We start from the raw sequence: 10,818 nt of genomic DNA on the forward strand, positions 1-10,818 counted from the left end.
GGTGTGCCGCGTGCACGAGGGATGGGCGAGCGGTACGTTGGCGGACGACCAGCGACTCCGGTGCTCGTTGGCCGTGCTTGTCCGCCACCTGAAACGGCTGATCGCCGACCTGGACTGCACGGCGGACGACGACGAGTGCTGCGACCGGCTGGCGGTACTGATCGAACGGTACTACGGGTGCTGGGACGAGTACCGGAACGTTTGCACGCACCTGAACGGGCTCCAGCGGCTGGCGACGTCTAAATAATCGGCCGACCGCGGACGTATACCAACGTTGATTAGCGCCGTATCATAATCAGGCAATAGGACAACTAGGAAGTTATAAACCGAGTGGGTACGGTAAGTGTTAACACATTTCTACATCTTATGACTCAAGAAGAGCCTCCAACCTGGGAACTCCGGGACAAACTTATTACCATCAAACACTTCGTACTAGAGTGTCTTACGTTCTGCAGCTTCAGAAAAATTTCAAGAAACACACATACGATAAAACTTGGAGAGGAAGAGTTTTCAAGTTTTTCACAGACATAGGTTTATCAAATCTAATTTAATATAAGTTATTCAACCAATACCTCTAAATGTTCAACCTGCATTATTTTTAAGATTAATATGTAAACAATTTTTGACCATAAATCTCAGACATTGAAGCCTTATTCATTCAATAAAAATGTTTTTTTTTTTATGGTTCACATGAATTTCAGTTCACATAAATAGTCACCCTTCCCGTGACCTTGCGAGCAAGCAGAAATGTTTATTACTAAAAGATGGAACTGAGTTAATATTGAGTATACAAAGCAAACTGTCTGAACAATGCTTTTGTATCAATTGTTAAACCAATACTCGAAGAAGACTTAAGTGCTTAAGTGTCCCGATCGGCTATTATAAATCATTATGCAACGCGACAGTATATTATAAAAATGACAAATATTTTATCTCCCCAGTGGTAGGATTAAAATTATAGCAACCAAATTGAAATTAAACAACGGTGTTTAATAATAATTCAGTTTTTAAATACACATAAATATTCATTTAATATATACTGAATAAACAGTTGAAGCATTTGTAAACATTTATAAACTCAATTTAATGGCACTTAAATATCATTCTGAACAGCTCAGCGACTCGGCGATACATACACATTGACACATATACTTCGAATGGTCGAACGTTGAGCAAAAGAAATACTATTCGTTGGAGTAACAAAAACAGTTATTTACATAATCAAAAAACGTAAAATTGGTGTATACCAAATACAGAAATAATTTTCATTATTTCTATGATACTTCTAAATACATTTTCAGAAAATATTTCTATACTTAGGCTATAGTACCTACTCTGCATGATTCATAATTGTAGGGAAATTTCATTTTTTAACGAGACCAGACCAGATTGAAAATTTAAAATAATTTGTTAGAGTGGACTCGATCACTGGTCTTAACTAACAAATTTTTGACTGTAATAATGTATGAACTGGACTGGACTTATTTCAATTTTTTTTTCTTCCGAACCGTATCGAAAATACAATGTAATTCGACAGAGCAAACGGTTGAACATACGAAAGAAAAATAACTTTGGCCTGTAAGACTTTTGAATTATACTACATTATTGGTATTAGGTATAAATTTAAAACTGCTCGTAGATTATTACAAAACTACACAACATTGATGATATGTAGTTCATAGAAAAGTACGTACTACATTGTATTTAAATACAAATTCTATCAGAAGACAAGTCGCAGCAGATGTTTTCTGGCTCTTCCATGTCGCTCGCACTATGACGAGAGTAATTGCAACCGTTGTTCTTAAAAATATTTTCGATAATAATTATTATTAGGTACCATGATAGGCTCTGAGATACATACATAAAAAGTACATAAAACAACAAAGCAGTGGTAAAATATTGATTTCCATATTAATATACGTGTTATTTATTCTATAAATAACGTCATTAAAATTTATAATTATTGTTCAATGGATTTTAAATGAACCGTTACTACCTAACCGTGACTGACCAGTCCAAATCGAATTGGAATGATTACAGTTTAAACCAGGACTTCAAATTATCTCAAATGTTGAAGCCTTATTAATTTAATAAAAAAAAATTTTAAATTGCATTACCTAGTACCTATATTGAAATTATAATTACCGTTTCTATAGTACAGGGATGGGCAACTCAAAGTTACTAGAGGGCCAATTTTTAAAAAATTAAAATCTAGCGGGCCAGAACATAGAAAAATAAAAGAAGTCATTCAAAATATGAATTTTAATTAGCATTTATATACACGGAAATAATAAATTTAACACACACAACAGCACGATACGAATGATACGAAAAAACTGATATAGTTAAATAGTTTGGTACGAACAGCTATGGTTGAAAGCTATACTTATACATACATATGACATTTAGATATTTAACGATGTTTAATACTATATAAAAATTATTATTTCAATAAGTCAGAGTATAGACGATAAACTTTAAAATTGTATGATGTAATTTTAAAATATAATACGGGCCAGATAAAAAAATCTGGCGGGCCAGATGCGGCCCGGGGGCGTTAGTTGCCCACTCCTGCTATACTATATTATTGAGCTCAAGGCTTGAATTTTATTTTAAATCTCAATAAACAATATCATTTTTAACTTAATCCTGCGTGATAAGTATATAGAACTACATTTTAAGGCTATTTTATAACCGACTTAAGCGTTGACTTATTGTTCGTAAATTGAATAAAATGCTGTATTTATATTTTTAACATAATCCAAAAGTAAATATTATTAAAAATACATAAAAAACAAAATAATTGAACGATCTGTAAATGTACATTAACAAGTATTCATCGATAATGTTATAGTTACTCGTGGTATTTTTTGTTGGACCTACTGATACTTAAAAATATGTGAAATATAATTCTACGTAACTGTGTGTAAACACCATACAATTAATATCGGACAATCCTATAGCTTTCATATACATATCAATGTACACTATACCGTGAAATAGTTTACTATATTGAATATGTTCATGTATTTAAAACAAATAACTATTATTCTCGAAAGTTATCATAATATTATACTTAAATGTAATTGTATAACAAGATGTAACTAAGTGTTTTTGAACTTTGATCATCATACGACAAAAATAAATAAAATATAAGCTACATTAATGCGTTTAGATATTAAAGGAAAAACAACTTTCGTTATGATAAAAACTTTAAAATAATATGACGATATTTCGAATACAATAAGAAAAGTTTTGTTATTAAACAGCATTTTCCATACCACGTGTATTAGCATTCTTCGCTAAATATTACATTAATATTATTTAATTTATAAAATATATTGATTATTATTTGGTAATGGTATAATAAAAAATATGTTCCAACTTCTAATTTATAAAAAAATATATTGGTTTATCATAAAATCAAAAATTAATAGTTCGTCTTAATAATATGATATTAATTCTATAATATTAATAGTAAATATATAGGTACGTCTGTTAATTTAAAGTAAGTTTAGAAATAAATATACTTACTCTTAAATTTTAAGTTGCTGAAATTAATCTCCGAAAATATTTTAATAGTTAAAATTCTTTAAGTGATTCAACACAAATGGTAATGTTTCGATGTATTTTAAATACAAATTCTTATTTTTAACAAAAAAATATTTTAAATTCAGTATATAAGTATGGTCAATCCGTTGCTTTTAAAACCTTTTTTTTTTTACTCACTTAGAAGACAATTTTATGAAGTAAATGTATTTAATAATTTTAAAGTGTTTATGAACGTGATTGATAAAAACAACAAAGATCAATTTATTCAGGACTGTTTTGTCTGTACGGATTTTAATAGGGTGTAAGCACAAGACAGTAATTGCAGTTTTCACTGGAGACGGTGAATAGATTTTTTTTCTGTAGGTACGTACGTCATGATGCAACTGTGTCAACAACTGAAAATTACGGTGCTGTGCCGTCACCGTCTTATCAGTCACCCATGTGAATTCGTGCATGCTTTCACAAAATACGATTTTTATTCGTCTGCCGTCCGTTGTCAAAGCTGCTCGTTGTCACTTTTTGTAATAAGTAAACATGGTTATTGACATAGAAATTTTTATATCTGTGTTGTGGAATGCAGACCTATCTTTTGGGATAAGTCTCATGATCTTTACAAAGATAAAAATGGAACCAAAAATGCTTGGGAAGAAGTGTGTATTTAGTAATTGGATGTATTCAGTAAATACGATTGTTACATTATTTTTTACGTAATCGCAACCAACGATACAAAAGCCACATGTAAATGGTGTATTTTCGATTTATGTTGAAAGCTAACCGAATTTAAGAGTTTAAAAGTAAAATACAACCAAATGTATTTGATTCAAGGGGGAAAAAACCGTTATGTGTGGAAATTACGCCTGTTCAGAAAAAATTCGTACGAACGAAACCATCGTGTGTGAAACGGGATCAAAAGTGGTGACAGACGGTGAAAATCGGTCATATTTACCAATATTAATAATCATAATAATAAACAATAATTCTATGGATTTTCCTAGGCAGTGAAGTTATAAAATATGTATAAAAATAATTGTTTTTCTTTTGTGGCCCCCAGTGTTTATATATATATATATATATATATATCTATGAATTGGCCTATCGACTATAAAAAGTTGAACCATCTTACTATAAATTATTAACTATCAATTAAATATGTTAAGTGTTATAATTTTTATTAGTTTTGAGATTAAATTAACTATAGATAATTAATAGTCGGGTAAGCCAAACTAAATAGAAGTAATCTGTGAAAATGATAATTAACGCACTAAAATAATAATATAAAAAAATGTTGTTACATCTCTAAAATATGTTAAATTATAACATATGTTTTAAATTTTCAAATAAATTATGAATAAACAATAATTAAAACATAGTCATTAAAGTTATTAGTTTTTAAATAAATATATTATTCTTGGTCTAATTTTGTAGATTCAGTACAAATAGACCATTCAACAATTTTACAGATTAATTTAATTGATAGAAAATTGTCTTTTTGAAGATATTATTTTTTAAATTATTCTTATCTAATTTTAAAAATGTAGTTACGCATTAAGTAAAAATTGTAGAAGATCTTACTTTATAATGAGATTCTTATTGAAATTTGAAGTAGAATGGTTGATGCTTCTAGATTTAACCACTGTGATTGATTATAGACAGCCAAATGCTTAGTACTGTCATCGTAATCGTCATTTATATTTGAACAATAAAATGAGACTTTTTCCTTGCATTAGCTAATACAATTTTGAAGATTATAGCAATTTTCTGGTTGACTACCTAGGAAAATATAAAAATGTTTAAATTTAATAAATGTTTTAACTTAAATTGTTCTAATAAAATTAATATAACAAAAATAAAAACTAACTATACAAACTGCAGTGGGTATGTTTTTTGCTGAATTTATCATTGTATAAATTATACAAATATGAAAATCACATTGAGTAGTTTATATATAACTTAAATTGCATGAGTGCTCGACAATTAAAATGGATAGAAGAAGAAAAACCGTAATGCGTTTAAAATGTTTTTTAATAATTTTTGCAATTCATTAAAAATTTTCTATCAAAGAATTATTAGAAAATATTTTCTAAATAATTAAAATTATTTATTTTATATTTTATAATATAACAATTTTATTTACTTTTTATTATTTTATAATAATGTTTGATGTTAGCTGAATTACTCAATCTGGCATTCCAAATCTTTAACAATTTTAGAATAGCTAGAGAATTGGTTTTTATCGTGGATGGTGAACTTATTTTTGGTGATGAAGCCATTAATGGGGAGGATGTATGTATTATATTAATATTAAAATCTATAAACTAAAACACAGACAATATGTTGAAAAATACACCATGGCTTTTTTGTAGTAGTGGTTAAGTCTGGTAATATTAATTTGTACATTTATTTAGTATTTATTATTCAACCATACATTTTTCGAGTAAACCATATTCATTTTTATTTTTAAGGGGATGTTGAAAAATATTTTACTTCTCAAGTTGAGAAATATTGAGCTAGAAGAATTACGATGTAAAAAAAAGTAAAAAAAGAGGTTGAAAAAAGGATACAATCATAATTTATTTTTATTTATTTTACACTTTAATAATTTACATAAACCAAGAACGAAAATTATTAAAATCAATGTATTTAATCAAATAAAATATTTACTGGGTATCCAAAATATGAAAAAAAATGTGTACTTCCAGTCCAGAGTCCTAAACTGTAATAGCTCCCTCAATATTTAAAGTGAATAGGTAAGATAATTTAATTATACGCTAATCAGTAAGTAGAAGTGTGGTAATTTAATTATATACCATACGTAAAAAATTAAAATAATATAATAATAAATTCAATAATATTGATAATAAAATAAAAGTATAATATTATTAAATATTAATAATTTTTAGATATTACTATCGAAACTACCCGAATGTAGTTTATGTAATATTTATTAAAATAGACATTGGTATTTCTATATTCTTATTAATGTAATGTTTGCAGGTTTCATATAGAGCATATTATTTTTTATTTCTTAATTGAGGAGCGTTTTTTAACAGGCATATATTTAGAAATGGATTCATGAGAATCAAATTTCTTATTAACTGGTATATTTATCCTATGGCCTGTTGATTTTTTTTTTTGAGTTATATATTGTAACAAGATGAATTTAAAAAAATTGTATCACTTACAAATATTATTTTTTTATTATAAGTTTAAAATTGTATTTCAAATTAAGCTTGTTCTATACTATATATATAAATAAGTTTATACGATATAAACAATTATTTGATTATTAAACTCGGAACATTTCTATTTAGAATTCGACATACATGTTATTTGAAATTGCAATGAAATCCGGTCAGAAGTTCTACTCTTGAGATTAAATTGTATTTTCAGTACAATAATAAATAAATAATCTGGGTTGAAAGTATTTCAGTGGCTGTCCTACTTATTTATGTATATTTCTGATTAATTATCGTTTTTTCTGTGCGGTAACACTTTAACGGCTTCTTGGTCTGGAATAAAAATCGACACCAACGTTTGCATGGTCTATCATAGATTACGCCTTCACTAAAAAGTTATCACCGAATCCTATCTACAAAAGGCCATGTAAATGCCATCAGATGACAATTAGTCTTCCGTCTCTATAATAATAAGACATGGTTGATTCTCATCAGCCTCCAATTTCGACCAGACACCGCAAGTTTATTAAGTCATGTCTCAAATCAGAAGACCACAGTGAGAATACAAGTCTACTATTTATCGACTCACCACATATTTGGAAATGAAAACAGTAAAATAATATAAAAAAATTAATCATTCGAGCTAGGTATGTTATTTGTTTTTTTTATCCGATGGATTAACAGATTAGAAAGCTCATACAAATAATTGTTGCGACAAAAATGATTTACCAGTAAACAATAAAGTAATTTTTTCTTTTTACCTTAATCCGTTGTTTAGATAGATTTAATACCATAACTTATTAATTTAATATTATTAGGTAATAAAAAATAAATTATTTTACGTCTTTAAAAAAAAGGAAACTGTTATCTTTTGTATTTCTTAGGTATTCTTATGTTTTTGCTTGACTTAGCTATTAGTCTCCCGAGAATTGCATTTTGGTTAAACCAAAATGGTTTCATTTTAAATGTGTCGTTTATTGTACATTTAAAAGTAATTAATCATCGTGTTTCAAAGAACAACACTAAAGAACGAATATCAATATAATATAAGCACGATAATTAAAGGTTAAGAAGTTTTTAAAAATTATTATATGACTCCTTTTTTTTTATGGAATAAAAATAACCATGTGTTCTCGAAACCATCGAGATAAAAAAAATGAAAATGCATATTAAATCTCTGTATTTAGTAACTTACCTTTTTTTTTTTGAACTATATTGTGCTTATGAACTGTTAGAGGAAAAATAAAATTCATCTAAATGAAACTAATGAAATTATTTCATAAAACTAGAGGAATTGAAAAGAGTTAATAAATACGTCATATATTTTATATTGTTACAGGAATTAAACAGGCACTGTTCAAGTTTTTGGTTTAATCGAAAGGAGAAAATACGGTCATGAACAAAGTCAAGTCAAACTAGTTCATAGATGTAGACCAAATACTTTTTATAAAGGGATAGGAATTTTGGTCACTAATAACTCTATTTTTTGTTATAACATAGTTGCTATTACGTTATGGAATGTAGCAGCATATATACAACTACAGATGATAAAAATAGTTTATTCTATTTTGTAATGAAAATTAATATTTGTTTTTCTTATGAGTTTATGCGAGAGTAAATTGTTAGGCAAACAAACATCGCCATTTTTGAAACATTTATAAACAAGTAGTCAGCCATAATGTTTTTTTTCAATAAAATTATTTTTATTATAATATAAGTTATCCACGTTTGGGGTATTAGAGTTCCGTGAAATATGTAAAGAACATGAAACCTATCACGATTTATTGAATAAAATTATTAGTTATAATATATTATAGTTAAGACTTACCGTATAGATGATAGGATAATATCTTAATAGGTATTTATGAATTTAATGTATTTACATTTATATCTCGACTCCAAGGTTTTTTAACACCACAAACTTCAAAATAATTAATTATTTAATTTTATGGTGCATTGGTATGATATACCTTAATAAAACCATTTCATTTCATTTGATCATTAATGTTATATTAAATGGTTCTAAAGTTTGATTGAACTGCGAATAGCTTACTTGTTTACTCCTATATATTTCATAAGGCTTGTATTAGAATTCAGTTTTATTAGGTTAAATATATAATATATAAAAATAAATATAATGCTAATATTTGGATAGTAAATAATATTCGATTAATTTAATATATTTTCAAATGTATATATTGACGTTATTACTCATGTAACTGTTAATGGTTCTATATTGAATAAATTTAATTTTTTTTTCATTATTAAGGTAACCGAAACTTTTTTTTAAAAAAAAAAACAACTATTTATTTCATTTTAAATTTTTTTAAAAAATATATGAAATTATAAATATAATAAATATTAAAAAATTATAAAAATAATGATACATAATATAAATTTAAAAAGCTCTTAACATTAACGAAATCTCAAATGACTGTATACTATATAATCTTAATTTTATCAAGGATTTATTCTATTTAAGACTAAGAATTAAATATAATATCATGTTATGCATACTTAATATGTACTTCGTAAAAAAAATATATCACTTTTTAAGTCTTAAATTTGTTTTTTTGGTATCCATAGTCTTATATTATTGATTTTAACTATCCTTATAGAAGGCTATGTTATGTTAAAAGTTACAATTTTTAGAACTGCACAGACATTTAGAATAAATATCTTAACAATACATTTTAATAATTATTTAATAATATGTTGATGAAAACATAATTTAAATATATTAATTTTAAGTAATGTTACATAAACCAATTTAAAATGTTTTGATTGAATAAAAAAATTATTATTTTCATTGGAATTATAAAATAGATAATAATTTATATGTGTCTAATTAAAATTAAAATATAATTAACTACTTATACATTATAAGTCATATTATGACAGAATGTCAGACGAGAACATTTAGTCAGGATATCAAAGAAACTACAAAAGGCAATAAAATGGATCAAGTATTTGGATAAGTGTTTGTGAATAAATGGCTGCATTGTTATTGGGTTCGAATTTAAAATTAGTATACTAGTTGGGTCCCGAATTATTTTAGGTACTACACTAGTTGGGTCCCGGATTTTTATAAGATCTGAATATTTTTTGGTAAGTACTATATTATACTAACATTTTTTTTCCATTATGACAGACTTAGGACTATCTATGATCTATTTAAACCAAAATTATGGTTGAAAATGTTTTTTTATAGTTTTTTATTGTTTTTTTGTTTCTTTTACATTAATTTTTATTTATATTATATAATGATTTTAACATTTTTAATATTTTTTCATTTACCTATATGGCTATGATTATATTATATAATATGTATTTTTATACTTGATTTTTAACATTTTTAATATTTTTACAAACTCAATTCTCATAATTTATATTTTAAGGGAAAAGAAATTAAAAATAAAAAAAATTATAAAAAACATTTTTAACCATATCTATGGTCTAAATAGATCATAGATAGTCCTAAGTCTGTTAAAATGAGAAAGAAAATGTTAGTATAATGTAGTACTTACCAAAAAATATTCAGGAACTAGTGTAATACCTAAAATAATTCAGGACCCAACTAGTGTAGTACCTATAAAAATCGACTTAATATCAATTACACCGAAAATCGCAGGCAAAGAAAGAAAAATTATGGGATGGAAAAAAAGTATACATCTATTACGCCAATCGATATTCGAGCTACATACATTTTCCGATTACCTCATTGATACATACTCGTATATTGATGAAAATGCTACTTTTTCCCCTATTTTTGGTCATCGTGTAACATATCAAGCGAAAGAACAACAAATGCCTGTGAGACATTTCACTCAGCTTTTGGGAAATTTTTTATTCACCCCATTCAAATTTTTTTGTTTTTTATGAAGTTTTAAAAATAATGTAACGCATTAATCATAATACGTGTTCTCTTAGTAATCACAAATAGACCAAACTCTACATTTATGACAGAAATATTAATAGTAAAATAGACATAACTAATTTTAATATTCGACCTAAGAACTTTTTAAAATTTGTAGGATTAGTGTAAATATATATATATATATATATATATATATATATATATATATATATA

At 26.4% G+C, this 10,818-nt stretch overlaps 1 protein-coding gene across 4 annotated transcripts in view; it reads right to left on the reverse strand.

Moving 5' to 3' along the window:
- Positions 1 to 10,818, reverse strand: part of LOC112686134 — a 114,308-nt gene that overhangs the window by 49,292 nt on the left and 54,198 nt on the right. For 3 of the 4 annotated variants that reach the window (XM_025558294.1, XM_025558313.1, XM_025558304.1), the window contains one exon: positions 5,125 to 5,322. The exons of the other annotated variant lie outside the window; for it this stretch is intronic. The gene's annotated coding sequence lies outside the window, so the exon portion shown is untranslated. The remainder of the gene's footprint in view (positions 1 to 5,124; positions 5,323 to 10,818) is intronic. 4 annotated transcript variants of the gene reach the window in all.

This window comes from Sipha flava, unplaced genomic scaffold (assembly GCF_003268045.1).
Source record: "Sipha flava isolate LNK unplaced genomic scaffold, YSA_version1 107_pilon_pilon, whole genome shotgun sequence".
NCBI classification, from domain to species: domain Eukaryota; kingdom Metazoa; phylum Arthropoda; class Insecta; order Hemiptera; family Aphididae; genus Sipha; species Sipha flava.